This window comes from Acanthopagrus latus, chromosome 19 (genome assembly GCF_904848185.1).
Source record: "Acanthopagrus latus isolate v.2019 chromosome 19, fAcaLat1.1, whole genome shotgun sequence".
In the NCBI taxonomy this organism is placed as follows: domain Eukaryota; kingdom Metazoa; phylum Chordata; class Actinopteri; order Spariformes; family Sparidae; genus Acanthopagrus; species Acanthopagrus latus.
Window position 1 is genome coordinate 3,269,447 of NC_051057.1, and position 25,683 is coordinate 3,295,129.

The following is a 25,683-nucleotide window of genomic DNA, read 5'->3' on the forward strand; positions in this document are numbered from 1 at the left end:
TAGAGAAACAGTGGATAGGAAAATGATTCACCTTCTTTAAAGCTTTGACTTTTTGATATATATGAATACTGTAGATATTCAAACCTTAATTATTCTTAACTTAGCTGACAAGCGATCACATTATTGTCAAATCTTTATTCCATGTTTAACTTTTCTTTTCGGATGTACATCCTATCACCCTCTTTTATTGTATACATTGTTAACACTGTTAACACTCATTTCACTAATGTTAATATTACTAATATTGGCAACTAACTAACTAACTAAGATTAGACAGAAGAAATGAAATTTTCCTATTTTTCTCTTTAATGTTTTATCAAATGTTATAGTCTTTCTTAACTCCTTGACGAGATTACAAAATAATCAGGAAATTGTTTGACTAGGTGTCTTCACTGTCTATTCACTGTATCTGAAACAGATTTTTGCAACATTTTAAATACATTTGAAGTTAATGGAATTGACTTGAGGTCACAAAGATACATTATTAAAAAGGTAAGGTTGCTGAAACATGAGGAATAGTGGCAAGGGACTTACCTCAACATAGTCAAATGCACACGAATTACCAGACTCTTCCAGTCTTAGGTCATTAATGGTGAGTGTTACTTTGCGGCCTGGTGACACCCTGAGCTCCCAGCGACACACCCGGTTGTGTGGGTACAAGTTGGGGTAATTGGGAGAGGAGATAGTTCCTGAGGGAGCATTCAACTCTCCCCCACAGACTGCAGTAGAAGGAAAGGAAATGTAAAACTTGTTCTACAATTAACATGACAAATAACATTTTCTAAGTGAATTAATGTTAACCTATTCTTCTCTTTGATCCTAAAGCAAATAAGCTTTCTTTTGATCTGTGCTTTGAGCTACTGGGTCTGCAGTCACAATTATTAACTCAACACATTTGGACAACCTGTTTTATGGAAAACAATCTAAATCCTGATCCAGATGATTGCAAATACCCACAATGTTGAACAGCAGTTGCTAACATATACAGTCAAGGCCAAATGTTTACATTACCTTGTAAATAACATATAATGTATATAATGGCAGTTTTCCGTTTCAGTGATTTCACCTGTCATTTTTCATGTCATGCGATGAGTGGAACACAAACTACTTTGTCATAGAAAAACATTCCTGAAGTTTGGTTCAGTTATGAATTAATTACAGGTCTTCTCAAAATGTGACCAAATCTGCTTGCTCAAAAATATACATTAATTCTTGGTGAAATTTCCCTTTTCCCTTCCCCATTTTCACCTCAATTAGGTTATTTTTATATTCATCCACACACTTCTGGTAGTCCAATGGCTTAATTTTAGAATCACTCCTCTTGACAGAATCAATGAAGTTCATCTAAATTTGTTGTTTTCTTGGCACAGACTTGTTCTTCTTTACAGTCAAGTTAGGACTTTGAGAAGATAATTCAAAAAAAGTCAATTCTAGCCTGATTTAGACATTCTAGGGTTCTCCTCAGAAATTTTTAGTGTAGCGGCGCACTGTCATCCCGGGGGAAGAGACGACGGTCGCTGTTGTCGATCGGGGGGGGTGGGGGGGGGGTTAGAGACAGTCGCTCATCACCCTCACCTGCTATCGCTATCGTCGGACCAGGGGAGACGGTCGCAATCATCGGACCGGGCGGACGGACGCTCGCTCGTCACCCTCACCCACTACAAAGCAGCTAATATTGAAAATTTGTATAGTGGCGCTGAGCTAGCAGTATAGCGGCGCTGCGCCCCCCTTCCATTGTCTGGGGAGAACCCTGCATTCTTTTAACATTTTGATGTGTGTTTGGGATCATTGTCTCGATGGAACACCAAACGGCACCCATGATCAAATCTTCTAGTTTTCCTGAATAATTTGGAGGTAATCCTCCTTCTTTATTATTCCATTTACTTTCTTTAGAGCAGCAGATCCACTGGCAGCAAAAAAGCCCCACAGCATAATACTACCAGCACCATGCCTGACAACAGGTATGGTATTCTTGGGGTGAAAGCCCTCACCCTCTCGCCTCCAAACATATTGCTGCTCATTGGGGCTAAAAAACTACATCTTTGTTTCATCGGACCACAGAGTTTTCCTCCAGAAGGTTTTTACTTTGTCAATGTCATCAGCAGCAAACTTCAGTGGATTAAAGTTTGCTGCTGATCACACTTAATACCATACTTACAAACAGTTGATTGTACAGTTGATCTTGAGACCTGTAACTGCTTTGAAATGGCACCGAGTGGCTTTCCGGACTTGTTCAAATCAAGAATGTGCTCTTTCAGATCAATGTCAGCTCTTTAGACTTGTGGCTGAGTCTAGTGGGTGTATCAAATAAGCCCTATTAACCTTAAGAGGCCATGCTACAAAAATGATGATTCGTTCAACTTTCTATAATCACAAAAATGGATCCTTCAAGCTACTGTATGTATACTTTCGATGTGAGTTGATATATATTCCACTCATTCCATTACAGAAAGCTGTAGAAATAACTGGAACCGAAGACTGGCATGATATACATTTTCCTCACCAGTCCTTGTAAACTTTTGACAACAACTATACATTTGTACTGCATGTGCATATATCATGTTCTATAAATGATTAATGTAGTTTGTGATCTTTAAAGCCTTCTTTAGTAGAAGTATTTTTGAATGACTTCACCTTCAACACTGGCTTCAAATGACAGACTGAAGCCAGCTGCATTTCCGCTGGTGTCACTGACAAACTTGACATAGGCAAAACTGTCAGACGTGTCCATGGAAGCTGGAAGTGCATTCCCACAATGCCGGCCCAGTAGGCGTCCTGCAAACAGTACAAAAGAGGACATTTACCTCATAGTTGGTCTAAGTTTGCGTCTTAGTTGTCTTGATTTGTCATTTTCAAGTAAAGTGGCTTTTGCCACAGTTTGTTATTCCTTGAATCTATTTATCATTCATTTAATTCTCATATAGAAACATAGGCTTTTGCTCGTAGAATAAATGAACAATATGATTAGTGACAATATGAGTGATACCCATTGGTACTTCAAATTATATTTGAACTGAACAAAAAAACTTGCCATTCTGGACATCAATGTGTTCAGATTGAAAGTAGTTTGAACTTCAATATCTCAATTGATTTGGAGTAAACAAATCAATTGCACTGATGTAAACTGAAATGGCAATGCGCAGTTTGTGTGTGTATGACGTATTTCAAACAAACCAACTCTTCATTTATTTCCCTCCCCTTCTCTCTTTGTGTCAGGGAATCATATCATTTTGAGGAGGGAAGTTGCAGATGCATCTGCCATCAGAAATCTGTTAAGCAACTTTAATCTCAGAGAATCATGTCAAATTTTGGAAATATTTTTTTCATTAATTCAATACTATTATATGGGGATGGCTTTTAAGACTCAGTCTTCCTGTATACTCACCTGAGGCATTGTACTCTCTGATCTCCACATAGTCAGCAACACATCCTGGAGTGGTCTGCAGGCTTAGGTTTCCATAGCTGAGAGTGAGATAGTGCCCTGTGGGCCCCTCCAGGTACCACTCACAGCTAGAGCCATCAGGGTAGTTGGATCCTGGGAAGCCAGGGCTTTGGATTGCACCCCTCTGACCTATATAGGTACCTCCACATACTCCTGTAAGGAAATGGGAATACAAAATGTAGGACCATTAGTGTTTGGGTCATTTCCATTTACAATAGGGACAGAATAATATGCCTTTAATGTCATTGAACAGTGTACACAGGAATTTCAGTGCAACCCCCAGTGATCAAACAAATAAAAACGCTAGTACACAAGTCAAGAGAAATAACTGGAGAATTGACCTAATGTGCATGTTTTATATTGAAGTATAAAACTTGCAGGCAACACAGAATAATACCTAAGAGCTTACGGTTGGGTTCCACGGTGAAAGGACACAGGGCCACAATGATCCTTCAGAGGGCTCAAAACCAGCTACTCAAGAATGCAACACATTCACTTCACCTTCGAAACCCAACCCTAACTACTGATGTTTCCATGTTTGTTGAGAAGGTACAACCATCACAACACACCAAAGGTAAGTGTCCTTAACGACTCTGTAAGGACACTCCCACACATAGCTTAAAGACCTGCACCTCTGCTCCAGTTAGTTAGAACTGAAGAAGCCTCTTGGATGAAAGGTGACACGTCTTCAAGAAACTGAAATAAATCCAGATGCCTATATTTCCACGCTTACAATTACCATGACCTGGATGACTATGAACCTTCATCAACATACTCAAGTACTTCTAGAAACCTGTCGTCAAGCCTACTATACAGGAGTTTGGTGGCAGCTAATTATGTACTGCAATCAGAATTTCAAGCAAAATATTTCCCAACACAAAAAGCCTGATTTTGACACCAAGTGCCAAAGTGTCTCTGTTTGTTTACTCTTATTGAATAAGGTATTTGCTTGTTTGGTTTTGGCTGGATTAGGAAAACCATCTTTTAGGTCCCATCAGATTGTGGGTACTGCCTGTGTTTTGCTTACCTATGGAGTACTTTGCTTTGAAGCCTTTGTGTACAACGCTGGTGTCAGTACGAAACCTTAGCAGCATGGAGGAAGCTGTTGAATGTTGGGTAGATGGTCGGGTGTTGCCACAGAGCCGGGAAATTAATTCAGCGTTGAGAGCTGAGCCATCATGCAGCTCCAAGTAGTCATGCACACAACTGAGAAATACATGAATGAATACCTGAAAATATATCTTGTGAAGGTAATGATGAAAAGACAATATCATGCGAAAAATAGTTAAACACGAATCACCATTGTTTTTAACTTCTCAGTTTTAAGATCAGCTTTATGAGCAGTGATCCTCCAACAATGTCTGGCCTATAACCCAATTTTAGGTCTCTCAACTTTGACCCTACCAGCTATACAGTTGTCAAGCTATCATATGAATATTAGAATAGCTTATTTGTAAGCACAAATGATAATCTTATTTCAAAGTAATGGTGAATTTCTTCTGGAATATAAATGAGTTTCACTGCATTTATCAAAAAAACAAGATATTAAACTTTAGAAATGGAAAGCAAAAAGGCAGAGGAGGAATATAGTTTCCAAATAAAGTACACATGAAACTGAATCTAAACAGTAATGCGCATGTAGAAAGGTGAAAAAGATAAGAAAATATCACCCATAAGAGAAGGTAGCAGCTGTACCTGGTAGAGGGCTCAATGTAGAATTCATCCTCAAAATCAATTTGGACAGCTTCTCCATTGGGCACAACAATAACCCAGATACAGTCAATGTTGTGGGGGTAATTCTGAGGATAGTTAGGTGAAGTGATATACCCTGGAGGATCATTATCATTTAGCTCAATGAAGCCTCCACATGCTGTGGAAAAAGAGAAAGAATAACTTTATATTGTAACACGATGTTGACCATTATTACTCACTGAATCAAGACCATATTCTCCTATCCTTAATAATGAATACATAGGAGCTGTATACATTTTACGCAAACAAAAGTCTCTTACTGGACACATTCTTAAATGTGTCTTCATCAAAAGGGTCTGAAAACCAATATGACGAGGTAGAGCCAGATGTTCCAATCTCAGCTACACACAACTGCACAACAGACATCACTAACACAAGAGCAGTAAAAACAAACTAGCAACTATTACTGTTCATAATGTTAACAGAAAGAGAGGGTGAGATTCTATGAGATTCAGAACACAGAGGGGAGCTTGGGATTCTAACACGGAAGCTCCCAATCAATTTTTTCAGAACTTTAGATGTAACTTCAGTTCAATCAAAATTGATGCAAATTTCAGCAGTTGGGCACTAACTGTAATTAAAGTACCTTGATTGACCCCGTAAGCTGTGTGTGGGCATAAAGTGGGCTAATCCCTCAATCAATGTAACCAACCTCTCCCTTTCACGTCACCTATAATTATGAGTGTTTTTAGTCCCTTAACCTACAATAAGAGAATGAGTCTCTGTAACTAAATATGTTTAGTAGAAAGACACATCAAATTTAACACCCATTTTAGTAACTTGAATTGAGAATGTGTGTTGTTGTTTTTTTCTTTCACTGCTAGCTGGTTTGCATGCTAACATCAGTAGACATCTGAGAAGTCAGAGTTTGGCTGGTTATAGTGATTTCAATGGTTATTTTGGCACTTTCACTCTGAAATTTTCTCTATATTGGGGTTTGTAAACGTGTCAATAATCTGTGTGGGCTTCCCTCCCACTCCCACAGATAGTGTCCCTGTAGTGAGTTTTGCTGTAAAGACATCAACCATGTTGATATGATGAATTGTACTGTGACGGAAAAATAGAAAAGATACTGGTTGTACCTTGACTGTGGGCTTCAAAGGTCAGCTTAAAGCCGGTGGCCTCATTAGTAGCATCAGACACAAAGTGAACAAAGAGGTGGTTGTCAGTAGTCTGGAGGAGGGATGGCGGACTTGAACCACAAATACGTTCCCCCAGCAGTGGAGATGAACCATCCGGACCATTCTGAGCTGTGGTGATAGCAGTGAATGAATAAGTGGGAGTGATGGAAGAAGCAATTTACCAACTGATCATCAATAGTCCAAAACCTCAGACAAAGAGAGGTGAAAATAGAATGAAGCTGTCGCACCTGACGAGTATTATGAAATATAAACTTAATTCTAATTCACATTTTGAGGTGGTTTCACACTTGTAATTCAGGGCAGTTTGGCCTAAGGTTAGAGAGGTGCGTTTGTGATCAGAGGATGTCTGGAACTAGATCCCCAAAAGATCCCCAAGACCCCCTTACTACCATCACTGTGGCATCCTCGACCAAGGCAATTAACCCCAACCACTCCAGTGAGCTGCTCAGTTGCCAGCAGATCAAACTGCGGCCACACTGGGCAGCCCCCAGGCGTGAATGTGATCAGGGCATTCCTAAAAAGAGAGCACTGCTCTCAGAGAATCCTCCCTGAATAAATGAATGACATTAGTCTGTGTGTGGTCTTTGCAGTTCTCTTGTAAAGTACTAGGTGCTAAAGTAGACCCCATTTCTTTACCAACAGGTCTGCCTGGGAAAATACCTGTATTTAAGTGTCAAAGGGGTAAGATAGTAATGTTATTGTGTGCATTTTAAGCCCCCAGTGTTTTTAACTTGTAACATTTCTGATTTTAGTGTGTAGTTTTATCTGTGTATTTTTATTGCATGTATTGTACATTGGGAGAGTGTTGTGCTTTTATTTTGAAAAACCTTGTCCCGGTCGTGACACCCCTCAGCACAATCAGCGCACCTTCATTTTAGCCTTTCAGTGCCCCTTTCACCAGACCCCAGGTCTTGTCATTTTTTATGGACTTTTACCTGTGGTTTTAACCTGATTTTATTCTGTGAATAAATATCAGTGTTCATCCTGTTAAAGTATATGTTGTTTCTTTTTCCCCCTTCATTACACAAGTGTAACACATAAATACCATACATATGATTACCAAATGATCTTGCATAATCGCTGATATACGTTAACTGACAATCAGCAGATGGATTTAATAGTTTACTTTTAAATCCATGCTCAAACTAGAATGGCACTCAAGTAGAACAGAAGACTCCTGGGGTTGATCTGTTCTGCTTTCAAATTACAATCAAACTCGAGTCATATGTGGTGGTGGAAGAACTATGAATCCAACTTGAGAATCCTTACAGAGATCTGACACATTGTCAATGTGTAAGTAAAAGAAACACAGTGTTCATAATTATTCCATGTTCATGAAGTGGTTTGAGAGTGTGCACAGGAATGTGTGAATGTTGTAAATGTCTTGTTATTTATATGGGAATTTTGTGTTGATTCTGACATGCAAAACTGTTTCTTGTAGATGTATGGGTCTGACTATATTCATAATACAGATGTGACATCCATGTGCTGTTTACCTCCAGGTAGTCTCCTGAACTGCAGCCAGTTCCATAGCCCTGAATCTGGAAAGGGCTCTGGAAAGTCACAGAAATCCTGAAGCCAGGCGTCACCATTACATGCCAGCTACAATCCAGACCAGGCAGGTAGTTGTCGGGGTAAAAGGGACTACTCAGCACACCCCTGTCTACATGCAGTAGGCCACCGCAACCTGAAAAGACAAGTATTAGCATTAGTCTTATGAATACAGCACGATTTTTACTGTTGAAGTGTAAGCGCAGTAGCAGAGAATGACAGCAAATGTATGGAAAAGGAAGAAGATACGATTGATAATGTTACTGTCCAGCATTCAATTTCAAATGGATTTTAAATACTGGATGACCAAGAACTTTTATCAAGTTAAAGGAGAGTCAAGATGTGTTGTAGTCCCCCCATATTTTCAAGAGTGTGAAGCTGCAAACACCGTCTGTTACACCTAATTTCATGAGTTGGTGGTTGAGGAAAAACTTTGAGGAAAAACCAGAGAGACAGCTACAGCAAATTCTCAGTTTTTCTATACTTTCGGTAAATTCTGAATTAAATGCAATACATTAAGTTGTTTCCTTCCTTGTAAAAGGTGTCAGTTTGTCTCAGCATCGCTGTACCAGCCTGCTTGCTTCTGTATCTAAAATCTTAGCTGCAAACATTTAGCAGCTGTTTGAACACACTGTTTACACTGATTTCACCATTTACACTACCTTTATGAAATAAGACTACAATTTATCAATGGTAAACACATTCTACACAATAAACAGTAACTAATTTAGGCTACTTTCTGTCTCCTGGGAAGTCTCCTGCACATGCACGGAACAGGGAAAAACTTAGCTTCATAAAAACAAATGTAATGTCAACCTCTTATATTGTTTTTGCGGTAAGACACCATTTATTTCACGAGCATTATTTAAAAAGGTAAGATCCAATCCAGAACCTAACCTTGTACATCTGCTATTTATTATTGTGATTCTACATTAGTTATTATTCACCCTGCAGCGAACCGTGGCCATCCCCTCAGGCACTCATTCATCACTACATGAAGGAGGGGGGGGTTTCATTAAATAAATGCTGACTAAGTTATCCTAAAGAGAGATAGTTGAAAAGATTGGTAGTTAAAGAAAGATGATTTTTGAGGTCATCAAATACCGAGGCTATGGGTCGAGGGGCCCAATCCAAAGCAGCCTCAGGTTTTACTACCTGGGAATGAAACTCTACAATCGTTGATTTTTCTCTAGAATTACTCTTCACTGTTATGGTACTATGTCTTGTTTATTTACTCTAAGACTTGAAAAAATGTTGTATTTTTCCAGGAAGTTGAGTGGTGGAAGTCTTGGCCATGCCAGTAACCACCTGGAGTCTCTGCTGGTTGCCTGACAAGAGTTCATGTGAGCACTCCACTGAAGGGCTTTATTTTTTACCTTTGCTCAGAGGGTTATGTTTTACCAGCTGTCCATTGGTTTGTCAGCAGGATTAGACAAAACTGCTGACTGGTTTTCAGATTAATCCCAGAATAGATCCCATTAATTTTCCTCAGGAAAAGGGGATGGATACAGGATTTTTTTCTCTCTTTCTATAACAGTGTGAAATACGGGTGTTTTTCCCCATTTTCATTAATTTCTCAGAGAATAATGCACAGATCTTGATGAAGAAAATCAGGCATATTTAGGTGGCTGGTGTGTATGAGTACAAAAGAGGACTGTTGGGTTTTAGTGTAGCCCAGAGTAGACAAACCAAACACTGGCTCTGAAGAGGGCCATTCGTGTTTTGGGGTTTTAGTAGTTGGGCAGGGTGAGGCAAGGGTTGTTCAGCTGTTTGCAATCTGCAACCACACCGTTTAATACTACTGAATCCTACACACTGTACCTTTAAAATGGTTGAACCAAAGCAAGTGCATGCAAAGTCACTGCTGCACACAGTAGAGCGCAATTCCTACTTTTATCTGATTAATACTGGCTCTGGATTGGTTTTGAAAAACTGAGAGTAACGAATATATAAGTCTGGCATCTGACCTCTAGAGTAGGAAGCATTAAAGCCTCGGCCACTGATGCTGCTGTCTGAGGAGAAGTGAATGAACATGGAGTCTCCCGTTGAGTGGAAAGAGCCTGGAAGATGCCGACCACATACAGTAGCCAGAATGGGGGACAGACTAGTTGCACCTGAGAACACAAAAGGAAATCATTTGATGTAAAGAAGAACAAGTAGACCTATCACATCAGCATGGGGCTGTCACCAAAGTTATACCAGTGACTCAATACAGGTATGGCTCATTGCTTTTCATGGTGATGGTTTAAATCACTTTTCTACTGAAAAGGCTTTTTCATCTGTCGTCTGTTCTTCCTCCTCTTTTTGAATTTTTTTTTTTTTTTTTATGTAACCTCAAAACTAACACAAAAACACAATCATACAATTTATGATTGCACAACAATATCAATATAATACTAAAGAAACAGATATCTAATATACATAGATTCATTGCTAATAAATACAAAAACTATGTTTGACCTGACATATTTATATGTATTATATCTGCAGAATTTGATTGCTAGTGTAAATCTTGTCAGACATGCATTTGAAAACGTTATAGCTGTTTTTGGGCTAAACTCAGACGGCATTTTGTGGTTCATCAATGTAAATACCAAAATAAAGCAGACTTTATCCCAATTAGTGACATCATACAGCAGTTTTCACTTTTTTTTCCTAATAGCTATGCAGCCTGATTTGATGAGTAAACAATGTCAGCATTATATGTATGCGACACAATAAATACAATTAATATTGTTTTTTCAAAGTGTGATTTGTGATACAAGAAGATAAAATATGCAGAGGCATCAATGTCCTGACATTTAGTACCTATATATAGGTCATGCTCCAAAAACACTAGATCCTACACTCTCTATAAGCCCCCTTTCTGAATTCCACATCCTCAGTTCAAGACAGACTTTTAGAAAATATTATTTTCAAATGCATATTTCAAACTTGAAGTGTCCAAACACAGGATTATTTTGATGTGTAAAACCATTAAAATAAAAGTGAACACCAGATTTTCAATTACCTACACAAGCTTACCATCTCTGATAACAAGGCTGTCAAAGTAACACATAGGGTAGTCCTCCATGTCCAGAAACAAAAGGTTGAACTCTACAGTTGAGTCTGGAGAACGTATCAACCAGGTACACTCCTGGTTAGCTGGGTAATTTTCAGGCCAGTCAGGAGAAAAAAGGAAGCCAGGACTCTCCCCCGTCATTAGTAGTCCACCACATGCACCTGAGAGAGAGAGATGGTAATGCATACAGACAGAAGTGATTAACTGACCCATTGAAGATCATTCACAGTTAAAGCTAGGGTCTGTAATGTTGTTCAGAAACACATTTTGTTGTACTGGGTGAAATGGTCCTGCTATCCTGAGAGTAGTCAATACATGATGTATTCAGAAAAAGGAACGATAATAATCAGACATCTGTGGCAGCTGCAGGACTGAGAAAAAGCTGACCAATTTGTTTTGGGGGGGATTTGTTATTTTCACGAAATATGTAAGGTTTGCCAACTTGGCTACGTTTGTAGCTTGTATTAGCCCAATGCTAACGTTAGCTTCTTTGTGTGTTGTTTTTAGCCATGAGAATGGCTAATGAGTCGGCCCAGTTTCCACTGGATACGGTCCACTGCGTTGCGCCTCCGATCCGGTTTTGCTCCGCCTTCTGGCAGTCCCCATCGGTTGTGGTTTGAGTCCGCTACAGCACAGTACGGTAGACACAAGCCCGGATCCCAAACCAGGCCATCTGGGGGCCTCGAGCTCCCAGAGGCCTCCATCACATAGTGTTTTTTTTTTTTTTTTTCTTGTGAGTAGACCTCATTAAGTGTGTGACGAACTACAACGTTATAGCCTACCTGATTTATTTGCAAATAAAAATATGACTGTTTGTTTTGCTGTCTGTGTTCGGGCGATGATGACGGGGACGTAGGCCTCTTTTATATATAGTCTATTGATCGTACACATGTACACACATAGATGACAGATAAAAAGAAAAAGAAAAAAAAAGGCAGATGACAGTGAAATTTTAATCTAGACACGTATTGCTGTTGAGATGATTGTTAGCTAGTCTAAAAGGAAAAACATGGAAAAAAAATTAAGTGGTGTGAGATAGAGGGCTCTAAATAAAAAGCAAAACTGGAGAGGGATAAAAGACATTCGCAACTCTGGCAGAGCATTTCGAACATCTCAAGCTTTCTCACCGCATCTAACTTTAGGTCTTGTGGGAGCTTAAACGTTAGTGGAGAGCTAGCACTATAGGATGAGAATGTTGACGGCATCAGCGACAGTGAAGAGCAGGACCGCTACTCGGCAGATGCCTCCACAGCAGGGTGCATCACACTCGACTGAGACAGTCACTTGTTCACCGGCGGCCCCACCCGCATCTTTGACCAGCCTGGAGGGCCCACCTGACGGCCATGGTGGGGCCAATGATGCTGCAGGTGATCCCATGAGTGATCCCGTGGACAATGCTGTGGATGATGCCACAGATGACAGCATGGACCTGCCAGTGACAACGCTGCTGGGTTTTATTTTGAAAAGTAACCGGATGTTGTTTGTTATTTCAGCGCTTTACTTCCTGTCTGCTCTGTGCTAAATTCAGCTGAATTGCTGCTCTCCTTCTCCCTGCTGAGTCCCACTGCCAGATGCACGTTCAAGTTTGTGGGGGCGTGGCTTTGGACGAAGCACTGACGGGATGGGGAGGGTGGAACTGAGAGGCGGTGCCACTTTCAAATCTTGCTAGCTCTCCAGGATTGTAGACCCTAGCTTTAAGTGTGGGGTTGATGCTATCCTTTTTTTAGTTTTCTTTTTTTTTTTTTTTTTTATTGATAAGACAGCCTAGAGATAACAGGAATCAGGATGAGACAGAGGGGGGTTACATGCAGCAAAGGGCCACAGGTCAGACTTGAACACCGAGCTATCTCTTTAAGTGGACAAGCTTTAATAGTCCAAAATTCCCTAAAGGGATTAGATCGTAGCTGGTTTTGCAGCTGCCAGCAGTAGCCGTCTTGCTTGAATATAGAGCCAAATAATAAAAATGTTTAAATTATTGAATTCAACTGCATTTTGTGGCATTAAGTTGAGTATTGCTGACCTTATTATGAACATCTATGAATGAATGATTAGACTTCAATGAACATTAAACACAAGTGGAAAAGGGTTTTGGTGTTCACAGAGAAACCAGATGTGGTGTATAACTTATCTAGGCTTTCCACAGAAGTAAGTTAGACACAATATTGGTGTGATTCCTTATGGGCTTATGACAACTCCTGTTGTAACAGCACAGCTTATATGGTACACAGGCTGAATAATGCAGATTTTTTCTTCTTCAAGTAATGAGCCAACATTGACAGTGTAAAGCTAAAGTCTGCACTTAATTACTCAATCGGGACTACGTTGCTACCTTCTTTGCCTAACTTATCTTTTTGAATGGACAGCAGCATGAAATACACACATTTTTAATATGATGTGGTTCTATGTATGGTGGCTTAAAGGGGATAAACAGTTTTGTCCGACCTGGTGTAATCGTTGGTGGTGGTCCAGACTCCTGCACAGCGGTCCATTCCACAAGGAAGCCTCGTCCTCCAACCACTGTATCTGACTGGAACTCCAGGGTGATGGTGCTTGCAGTACTTCTTAGTGGAGGAGGCAGGGCAAGACCACAAAATGTCCCAATGGGGTAGTAATGAACACTGGGGCCATCAAATATCTGTAAAGTAACACAATTTGAGGGCAGAATGGATGCATTATCATATCAGTGGACCCTCCCTGGACTGTTGCCACCACTTGGCTCTCACCAGGGCTCTGTCTGTAGCTCTCATTTTAATGAGCTGGCATTGAAAGTTTGTTATATTGCCAAACCAAACATATATCACTAACAATAATATTAAAAACCATGTAAGCTATTTAATTAATAATGACAAAAGTGACAACGATAATAAGGAGAATGTTTAGTCACTGTGTCTGTACAATCACCAACCCTAATATATAGGGCATTGTAATTTAAATATGAAAGTCAATTATAAGCAAACAAACAATGTAAATGTCATTTTGTGCACACAAAAAGGACAATCGCGATTTAATGTGGTATAATTTCAATGAATGTCCCTCAGGTTGTGGCAAGAGGCCGGATAATTAGCTTTTATGATGCAGCACCTGTTTTTCAGATATTCAGTTTGTCCCTTTGACCGTGTGTTTAACCTAAAGGTGCCCAAAAACAAATGAAGAGAGAAAACAGGGTCTCACATAAGGTTGAGGCAAAATGGCTTGCTTGTGGTCCCTACACAGTAGTTCAGGCAGTAAGTTTTATGTACATGTATGAAAGTCCACATGTGGATCACACCTGTATCTTCAAAGAAAGCGCCATGACCAAAAACCCAACAGCCAATCGCCCATTTTTAATCTAGTGCTTATTCGTTGGAATTTGCATATGTTGAACTATAACTAAATCCTCCAACTGCTTTAATCGGCTTCTACCCAACATCTTAACACATTTTACATGAAAAGATGTAAAAACTTGATTATTTTTGCTGAGCATGTCATGGTGCCAATTTTGAGGATTCACAAGGACAATGGAAGTTGCTGTAAATCTACTGTGTAAGCTTTAATCTGCTTTACCAGTCCTGGACTATACACATTAACATGCCAATATTCAGTTACTATCATAGCACCACCCAGTGGTACCCAGAAACCTGGCATTGTTTTAAAACTGAGGTAATACTCCTCGCCTCAAATCTGGTGAGAAAACATCAAAGACCTTGATGATACTGCATTATGAAGATTATTGCATGTTGATGGTGCAAACATTCTGACTGTAACTGTAAAAGGATGAATCAAGGATGCAATGTGATTTCCAAGCACATACGATCTTACTTTGAGCTGGTCGTAGTAACAGTCATATAGGTCCTCTATGTCCATATCCAAGAATTGGATCTGGATAAAGCTGTCTCCTTCCACAGATATGGTCCAGCGGTAGTTGGCATTATTAGGATACGTTCTTGGATAAAGCGGGGATGCTATCTGTCCAGAGTCCCCTGTCAGATCATTACCATACACTAGGAAACCAAATGGAAGTCAAAGTTAGATTTATCATTTTCTCTTATTTTGTGTTTTGTCGAGACTACATAGAACTCATGACATCAGTTAGATATTTTTAGGACTAGGAAGAGATGAAAAAGTCTATTTACTGTAAGCACAAATTCATATGTAGTAACATCAAAATTTACAAAAATATACTCTGAAGTAATATACTAATATTATTTCACAGTAATATATTACCATATATAAGACATCACCATCATGTTACTATCATTTTTAATGAAGCAGTCAATAGACACATTACTTTAATGCCACAGCTGTTAAATTGGGCTAATTTTAAGCACTTTATATGAATGTATTACTGGTGCAAAAGGTTTGAGCACCTGTAACAGTGAAATTTGTAGTTGTGACAGTGATTGTGTATGTGTATCAGTAAATGTGTGGTCACATACTCTACTTGTAGATTTTTTTTTCTCTCCACAAATACAACACAACACTTACACATTCACAAATTCTTACAGGTGCACAAATCCTATTTTACAAGTCACAGATTGAAAAACTGACACGCTCACATTTTGGCTACCTATATTTGGTGCAAAACATATTTATGTACCTGTATCAAACAATGTGAAGTTGGCTTTGAGTGCGCAGGGTGGCTGGGTCAAGTGCAGCTACATCTGACCATATAGAAATGCTATTGTATACTTACAATGTTAAACTAATTTAAGGTGTGCTGCATGCATTCAGTCTATGTCAGAAAAGGTGAGTGCTGATCTGAGATTGACTGATCCCACAGCCAATCGGGGAGGGGCTTTTGTCCATGTTTACATGTGGGATGCCAGCCATCACTCCGATCTCCGTGGCCATATCAGCCACACTGAATGTACAGATATTCTCATGTTCATATTCTTATGGTAAATGCAGAGAAACAGCATATTTACTTCCGGTTATTCAAAATAAAGGTATTAAGAACTGTGAGCTATAATTCAAACCTACATTTAAAATAAAATGTTACATTAAAGTGTTTCATGTGCCCATGATGAATAAAAAAAACTTAATATCAAGTATCTTTACTGCACCAGTGTGGAGAAATGCCAAAATAATCCCATATTTACGCCTCCAGATTGCATATTTTACCATATCTGAGGTGCTGTAAAAAGACATGACCACACAGATCGGAGTGACGGCTGGCTTGACCGCATGTAAACAGAAGTCCCTCTCCTCTGATTGGCTGTGGAATCAGTCAATCTCAGATCAGCTGAATTTAGTTTAACATTGTGATTATACACACACTGCAAGTGTGGAGCAGCGTCAAGCTCTACCAGTCCACTTTCCATACTGTCATCTGTAGATGGACTTGAACCAGCCACCATATCTCAGTGGATTTGTGATTTGTAGTTGAAGGAAACAGAATCTGTGACTCGTGGGGAAGATTCGAGAGCTTCTACTTATCGATTTGTGTTTGTGTTTTGAAAGAACACAACATGTTTTGCACTAAATAAACTAAAACAATAGGAGCAAAAATGTGAGTATGTCAGTTTTGTAATCTGTGACTTGTAAAATAGAATGTGTGCACCTGTAATTAAGAATTTGTGAATGTGTAAGTGTTGTGTTGTATTTGTGGAGAGAAAAAACAAGTACACAACTCATAGAGTATGTGACCACACATTTAGTGATACACATACACAATCACTGTACACAACTACAAATTTCCACTGTTACAGGTGCTCAAACCATTTGCACCAATAATATCTTCATAACTGTAAGTCTTATCCTATTTTAACTGCAAATATTGTGTACTGTACAGAAATTCAACATCTTTACCAATGGCCTTAACACAGATTGTGGAAAGTAATCTATGTATAAAAGACAGTGGTGAATTATCTTCATACACACATACTCACAGTGTGAGAAGGTGGCCCTGAATCCTGCTCCGCTGACTGATGCATCTGAAACAAACTTAACCCACAGGATGTGACCAATCACAGAGGTGTAGTTGGAAGGCAGCGAATTTCCACAGAAACGACCAACCAGAGACCCAGTGGAGTTGCCCTCTCTGATTTCCAGGTAGTCATTTTGACAGCCAGAGTCTCCCTGTAGATGAAAGACACTGAGCAAAACACACGATTGTTACTTACAAGTATGATTAATAAACTACAACAGGGAATGTGCACCTTATATATTGCTAGAAATCTTCAATATCTGGCTGGGTTTGTTTTTACTATCTCTGTTCAGGTTTATAAGACTGGCTTTCATAGAAAACAAGATTTGATGATGCAGATGTTGCAGCCCTTAGCATTTCTGTATTGTGGCAGGATAGGCCTTTCTTAGCACTTTCTCCTTCTTTGGCAGCTTCTTCCTCTCATTGCTGCTCATGCAAATGGCTGGCAGTGAAACTCTCCTGACCACATTGTGCAGTCATTTAAAGCTGCACACCTCTTAGAAATAGTAGTCAGGGTGCAACTGCTTAAAAATGCTGTTTGTGTTTAAAACACTGCAGGTGTGTGGGATTTTACACTGAAAACAATCAGCGGCAGTTTTCTGATGCAAATCACAGACAGTCAGATAAACATGGTATGTGGATAGAGAATAAACAGGGATAAACTTCACAACTTGTTGCTGGGCCAAACAAAGCTAAAATGTTCTCACTCTGAACAGGGAACATTAATGTAGCTCAGCTTCAACAAGCATAAACGTGCATCATATTTCAGCATAAACAGCGACTTTTCCACTGGCACGTTTTACATGACCACAGTGCTTGTTAAGTTAACAATTAAAAGCTTGTTAAGAACACGCTAAAATGAAAGCTGACTGTGTTAGTCTGTTCATCTTAGTTTGCCATGAATATCAAAATTTGGCAATTTCTTGTAAACTTTAGCTGCTGGCTGAGACATATAAATGAATTCCTGTTCTGAATTTATTCTTTCAAAAAAAAAAGATAATTAAAAAACAAACCATTTTTTAGTAGTGATAAAGAACAGGACTGTTAAGAGTATGGATAAGATAAAGATAGAATCCTAACATACCATCCCTAGCTGGTTAGTGGTTACAGCCTGACTATGGGAGGATGAGAAAATCACAGTTCAAATCCCTTCACTATATGCCTTGTTCAACCAGTGTTATTTTGTGAAAAATGTGAAGGATCACTTAACCCCCCCCCCCAATATTAAAGTGCAACTTAAATCATCATCATCCATGTAGATTTAATAGATATTGAACATACAAATTTAAATTAAATATATTATTATATAATATTAATTATATATTAATCACATATAAGATATAGCTAATAGCTTTATATATGTATGTAGTGAGTGATATCGGCCGATTAATCGGCTGTCGGCTTTTTCCTGCTTCAAACTATCGTTATTATATCGCCCTTTAAAAATCCACTATTGGTCGACCCCTAATGCCAAGCCAACAGCTTCAACATACAAACATATCACAAAAGCCATGTTAGCCACTCAGAAGCTTGGAAAAACGCTCTTGCTGTTAAGCTACCGACATACTCAGATAAACTGTGGGAGTGGTAGTCTTAGTGCACCAACATCTTAGCCACTTTCCTAGATCAGTACTCTGAGATGACCCCATCAGTTCCTCACCATAGGAGGATATGTCAAGCAGCGTTTAAACAAAGCAGATTACAGCGCACAACTTCAACATCAAACAGATACAGGTGCTCTATCACACATCTTATATCAATATTTTAACCCTAGAACAGGTTTATGAGTGGACGGAAGGCCAAAATGCACAGAAAAAGCTACCTTTTATAAAAATACCTGTTGACAGTGAGTTAATGAAGACTGAAAACAATCAAGAGTCAGCGGACAGGCCAGAAACATCTGACACACGAGATCATCTTTAAACAGAGACAGGGATACATGATCACTTCAGAAGTACAAAACTTAAGTCATGTCATGACAACTGAGCAGGTTCCATTTGCTGAAGAGGGTTATTGGAGTTTAGAATGTGATTCCAAGAATGACCCATCACATTCAAATTGACTTACATAAATGAGAGCTGGAGGCGGTTCCCTGGTGAGCTCTTGATGGTCCACACACACTCCAAATTAGGTGGATAAGCGTCTGGATAGTTAGGACTGTTAAAAGCACCACTCTCCATCAACAGATCTCCTCCACAACCTGAGCAGAAGAAGGGAAAATAATCAGTGTTTCTTGAAGATCTTGTCATATTAGTGTTTGTGTGTGTATGAGAAGAGGCCGAGTTGGAATTCGCAGTGATGAGTTTTAAGTGTGTGTGTGAGAGAGAAGAACATCCTGGAATGTCTTACTTGAGGTGGATGCTGAGTAGGTGGCTCTGAACCCTTTTCTGGAGACGGACTGATCAGAGATAAAGTTGACGACCAAAGAGTTACTGAAGGATGTTACAGGGTGAGGGAGGGAGCCACAGTAGCGCCCTGATGACATGTTACATCATATTTCCATTAGAATTTAAGGCTACATATCATTTTACTGATTGCACAAGTTATTGACTTGTTACATTCAACCATATTCAGTTTAACAATGTCATCACATACTGTATCATTGTTAACTATAAGCTTATCTCATCATTCACGCAACATGACTTGGTGAAAATAACCTGACACAGCAGACAGTGCAGACATACAAATCTAGCCTGTTCTCTCTCTCTCTCTATTGCATACTTATGCATACATACGCACACACACACACACACACACACACACACGCACACACTATATATAAGTACCAATTAAAGGAGCCTGGTAGTTATCACCATCTAGGATCTCCACAGCATCACGGGAGCAGTTGGAGGTCATCTCTAACTCAAAGTCAGTGAATGACAGGGTCACATGGTTGACTGCCCACAGAAAGACAAGGTAAAGGTTAAAAGTATATACAACAATAAGACTTTTTAGTTTGAGGGCTGACTAACATAACTCACATGGTTCCTGTGCTCTGATGATCCAACTACAGTTCTGATTGGGCGGGTATGGTAATGGATACCGTGGCGATACAATGGCCCCACCAACATCATCTGTTGTGATGGTTGCACCACAAGCTGTTGAAAGAAAGAAAGAAAGACAGAAAGAAAGAAAGAAAGAAAGAAAGAAGAAAGAAAGAAAGAAAGAAAGAAAGTCAACATGTGCATGTCTTCCTCCATAGTTGCTTAACAAATAAGAAGCTATTCATTGCATCCATTAGGGTTAAATGACTTCATGCTAGCTGAAAAATATTAATCACTAAATATCCAATGGATGGCCTTTACCTCTTTGATTAGTTAAATCCAGGTGGTGATGTATTTTTTTGGGTCAGGCAATGTAATCTATTGCATAGCATAAGGGAGTACTTAAAAGGACATAAATTAATTCCCTGATCTCGTGACTTCAACAGAGAGGTTATAGGAAACCCACCTGTAGAGAAGCGAGCACTGAAGCCACGGTGGCTGCGACTGGAATCGGACCTAAAGCGAACATAGATGGTGTTCTGGGTGGAGATGATGGGGGAAGGAGGACTGGTGCCACACAAATGGGCTAGCAGAGGAGATGATTGGGTTGGCCCATCATGGATCTACAGAGGGACACACATATGGTATCAGGAAAACTATGTAGCGTGAACTGTACCACATCAACAAGTACTACAGTTTGTTTGCTTATATGGTCAGTAGCAAATAGACTGTATTAAAGAGAGATTTTCAGACTTTTGCAATTTTCCCTGTCCACCTAGTCATACACACACACAAACACACACACGTATCACAACATATCGCAATGTATCGTAACATATCATGACGTATCACAAGGAATCACAATGTAGTGTAATGTATTGTAATATTCTGTATTATAATATAACTTATCATCATAACTCAAGATATAGTAACTCAAAGTATTATGACTCAAGTTATTGTAACTATGGTAGTAATGTATCATAATTAATCATAAGATACCACAATGTAATGTAACCTAACATGGCATAACGTGACTTACAATAAGATATCCTAACGTAAGGTACAGTAAGATTACCATAATGTGTTGTATTGCAACATATGGCAATGCAGTTGATCGCAACATCTTGTAACTTTTTGTATTAATGAAATAATAGAAATATAATAATAATGAAACATATATGGTAACTACAATAGTGCTACGATACTTTGTGCTACGATACGTTACGACACGCACAGTAACAATACGTTACGCTACGTATTGCAATGCCACGTAGCGTAGCACAACGTATCGTAACATATTGCATGGTTTATTGTATTCAAATAGGATCAGGCCATCAAATCTGCCAAGGCCACTTGAGGGCTGTACTAGGATGGTTTTCAAAGGGTTATTTCTGCTGTAGATCGACAAGTCAGCAGTAACCATCAGAGATTTGTACTAACCCTGTAACTAACCCACATGCAACCATGGATATTCACAAAACAGGAAGAAAAACTCCAAACCACATAGGGTCTGAATATTCTACAAGGTCATTAATAAAATAAAGTGATTTGGCAGAATGCTTTTGAATTAGAAATTAAGTTTTTATAAATCAGTCACTCACAGCCACATAGTCCCAGGAGCAGTTGCTATGGAATTCAATGTCCAGGTCAGAGAAGTTGAGTAAAACTCTGTGGTTGGGATCCACACTGACAACCCAGGAACAGTCCACATTGTTGGGATAGCTGTTGGGATACAAAGGAGAATGGATCTCCCCTGATGGAGCTGTGACTGGGCCTCCGCAGCCTGCATGAGAGACAACAGTTAATCAAAGGTTACTAAGAGTGCTGAAGCTGGTAGAGAACAATGCAGCTTGCCTCTGATTTATTCTATCTTATATCTATATGTGGGTATGAATCAGAGGAGGCTCGTCCATAGAGGCATGCTGATCTATGATTGGCTAAGACATGTAAAATGACGCGCTAATGGACCTCCCCAGTTTTTTTCAGTCACGAGCCACCATTGGTATGAATGTAGTGATAATAGTAATAAAAGTAGTGTCCCATTTGTCCATTTCAATTCCCTGTGACCAACCATTAGCCAGGAGCAGCCATAAATACAAGATGGATTAGCGAGAAAGATGCCATGTGCAGAGATCATCTCAAAGTTTGCTACTCTTAATCCAAAAAACCTCATAAATGATAAAATGAGTCACTGTCAATGAGCAGATTAATGTTAAGTGAAACTAACTCATAGCACATTTGCTCAAAAGATTTCTATATTCACCAGCATATTTTGGTTGTTTGCGGTTACTTGTTTTGGGTTACTTTCAGTCTGCGTGATGCTCCCCAAGAGAATTTCATTTCCCTTATTATCTTGTTATTTATCTTACCTCATGTATTATAAAAATGAAATGATGATACTAATGCAGTCCCTATACAATTGTGGTGTACATCATGGCAGTTTTGAGTTCCATGATTTCTACATCTCTCATTTTTCTGTTAATGGGTTGAAGGTAGCACACACTACTGTATCACTAAAACATTCATAAAGTTTGGTCCAATAATGAATTCATTATTGGTCTTCTGAAAATATGACCAAATCTGCTGCATCCAAAATATACATACAATAATGATACTAATATTTTGTTAAAGGTCCCTTTTCACCTTAATTAGGCACTTTTGACAGCTATCCACAAGCTTCTGGTTGTCCTCTGGCTGAATTTTTTAACCACTCCTCTTGACAGAATCATTGAAGTTCATCTAAATTTGTTGACTTTCTGGTGCAGCCTTGTTTCTTCAGCACAGTCCACATGTTCTTCACTGGGTTCAAGTTGGGAAGACTATTCCAAAACCATAATTCTAGCCTGATTTAGACATTCCTTTGACACTTGTGATGTGTGTTGGGATCATTGTCCTGATGGAACACCCAACTGCACAAGACCCAATCTTCTGCTGATTTTCCCAAAGAATTTGGTGATTTACATTCTTTAGAACAGCAGATCCACTGGCAGCAAAGCAGCCCCAACACATCGAACTACAACCACTCACCTATGATCATATTGCTGGTCAGTGTGGTCATTGTTCAGATAAATAATGCACTCTTTAGGATCAATGCTGAGCTCCTTAGTCTTTCACAAAGTGTTTGCGGCAGAGTCTCATGGGTGTATCAAACACAGCCTTTTAAAATGGGCCTAGAAAAGTTGTTATCAATCACAATACCTAAAAGAAGTTCACCTAAATTGATTGTACTGTTTCAAGCCAGCTGATCATTAAAATTTTTTTGCATATCTGTATGCATATCTAACCTTTCACCTTTGGCATACATACCTTTGACTGTATGTAGGCCATATGGACATGTGCGCACTAATTTCTACTCACCTCCCTGGACTTCCGCCCAGCTTGCATTGAAACCTCGACCACTGACATAAGCATCAGATTTGAAGCGCACTGTGACCAGGTTGCCAGTGCTGGAGACGAGCATTGGGCTGGATGTGGTGCTGCAGAGCTTTGCCAGCACAGGGGCTGAAAGATCTGGGCCTCCATAAACCTAAGATGAAGTCAAAGTAAGGTCACCTATGTTAGGTTACCAGTTTCACTACTCTGTCATTTATTATACCATTTATACGTTAATTAAGAAATAAAAGTAAATAAATTAAAAATAAATTAACCTTTGTATTGTAAAAACAAAAATTGAAAAAACATCCTGTTCTTTAACACTTGTGTCAAGTAAGTGTGGTATCTTCCTCACTTAATTGTGGTGCACCAATGAGCCATATTGGGTTATTTTGCATGTTCTGAACCAAACTTAGTCGGATGAAACAGATCCATAAATCAATAACTTACCTCCAAAACATCATAGTTGCAGTCTTGGTGGAACTCCACGTCAAATTCATGGATAGTAAGTGTGATGCTGCTGCCAGCTGATGTGGTGATATACCAGATACACTCCCTGTTTTCTGGGTATCTGTTTGGATAGTCTGGGCTGGTGAAGGAGCCACTTGGAGCAGACAACTCCCCACCACAACCTGGAAGGACACAAACCAGTCACAGGGGACTAAATACTTGATTTCAGATTGTTCAAACTACTTGTGCAATGATATCATCTAAACTTGACAGTAATTATACATATCATTTTCAGATGTAGCACAGCTGGTTCTTAACTACTTCGATATACACCACCAACACCAAGGTGGCTGTAACCTGGCAATACTGACAAGTTATGTGAAAGAAGACAGTTCTGAGAGCAAGTCAATATATGGGACCGGTTCTACAAGGCTTTAATTATGAGTTTTGGAAAGTGTTTAAAATAACAATGTCACCTACGCAACTGTTGGGTGTGAAGACTTCTAATTCCGTATTTTCATAGTCTTATGTTTTAGTTGGATTTTACAGAACTGTGACTTTCTCTAGTTGAAAAATGATCTTTTGACAACCACTTGACAAACATCATACGTATAAGCCATGGCAGAACTCAGCAGGATCATACATATTATTGTCTGTCACCATTCATGGCAATACCTATTTTTTTCAGAGATCCCATGGCAGTCCACCTGAGGGAGCATGAGTCTGTCGAGTAGTTAGATAAATATGACCCATAGTCACAGTCATCACGATGCGATGTTGGCGGTAAATATTTTTGTAATGGGTAAAATTTTTACATCAGGAGCTGAAGGTGATAGTTACTGCCCACCAGTGACCAAAGTTTGATATTGTTTTTTCTACATATATAAATGTGTCACCACTTGATATATTACAGGAAACCCATTTCAAGCTATTTAGAGCCATTTTGTGATGACAAAAAAACTTTTGACAGCAAGACAACATCTCTGGCCATATTTATGAGGACAAAACAGTTTTCTTCACCAAGGAGACCTCCGGACATCTCCAGCCAGGTATTTTAAGCCAAAACATGAACCCTATCAAATGTTTTTTGTGCCTAAATGTGTTTTTCACTCATGGAAAAATGTGTTTTCCACTCAACTTAAATTAGTTCAATTAGCATTTTAACATTTCTGTGTGATGGTTGTGCCTTCTGGAGGTGGCACAAGAAGTGAATGGGCATGTCTTAGCATCCCCTCCCAGACCTGCCCATGTTGAAGCATTTCAAGGATAGAAGCACCTCACCTATTTAGTCTGACTAGCCAGATGTAGACTGTCATTGGGTGTGTGTTTCCCCCTTCCCTGTCTGCGTGTACTAGGTTCAAAACATCTATCGCTACATGAAAGGACAACCTCCGTGCTTGTTTTTCCCACTGCAAGCTGTGTTGCTCTCTCACTGTCCACCTTCTGTAGCCTCGTCCTCCTCGTCCTCCTCCTCTGGATTGTCATACCCTGTGCTATGCTGGATCATTGCTCGCCTCTGTTTTACTATCTCCTTATAACTGTACTTCCTGTAAAATCTGTTGCCTCTTCACTCCATTTTTTGCTTTTTACAGCCAATTATCGTATATGGCCTGTCCTCTCCAGGTCACCTTGGTGGAGAGGAGGTTGTTTGGCCCTGGCACCATTTTGCGATGCCTCGGCCTGCTCAGTCCGTCTCCTGGATCCACACACTTTACATATATTATAATTTGTATCAGATAAACTGTCAGTGCAATTTGTAAACAGTGATTTTGTTGTTCGGTTCTGTACATGTGACATCTATTGCATGACTGTCCGCCCTGGTAGAAGAATTCCTCCTCTGTGGCTCTCTCTGACGTTCCTTGCATCTTTTTCCCCGTTAAAGTTTTTTTTTTTTTGCCCCATGAGGCAAGTCTTTCCTCATTTGAATTGAGGGTCTAAGGACAAAGGAGGTTGTTCACTGCACAGATTATAGAGCCCACTGAGGCAATGTGATTGTGTTTTTAGGCCATATTAATGAAATGTAT

General features: G+C 39.4%; 1 protein-coding gene across 1 annotated transcript in view; it reads right to left on the bottom strand.

The window, feature by feature from the left end:
• Nucleotides 1–25,683, bottom strand: part of cubn (cubilin (intrinsic factor-cobalamin receptor)) — a 127,396-nt gene that overhangs the window by 31,182 nt on the left and 70,531 nt on the right. The gene's annotated exons all lie outside the window — the stretch shown is intronic.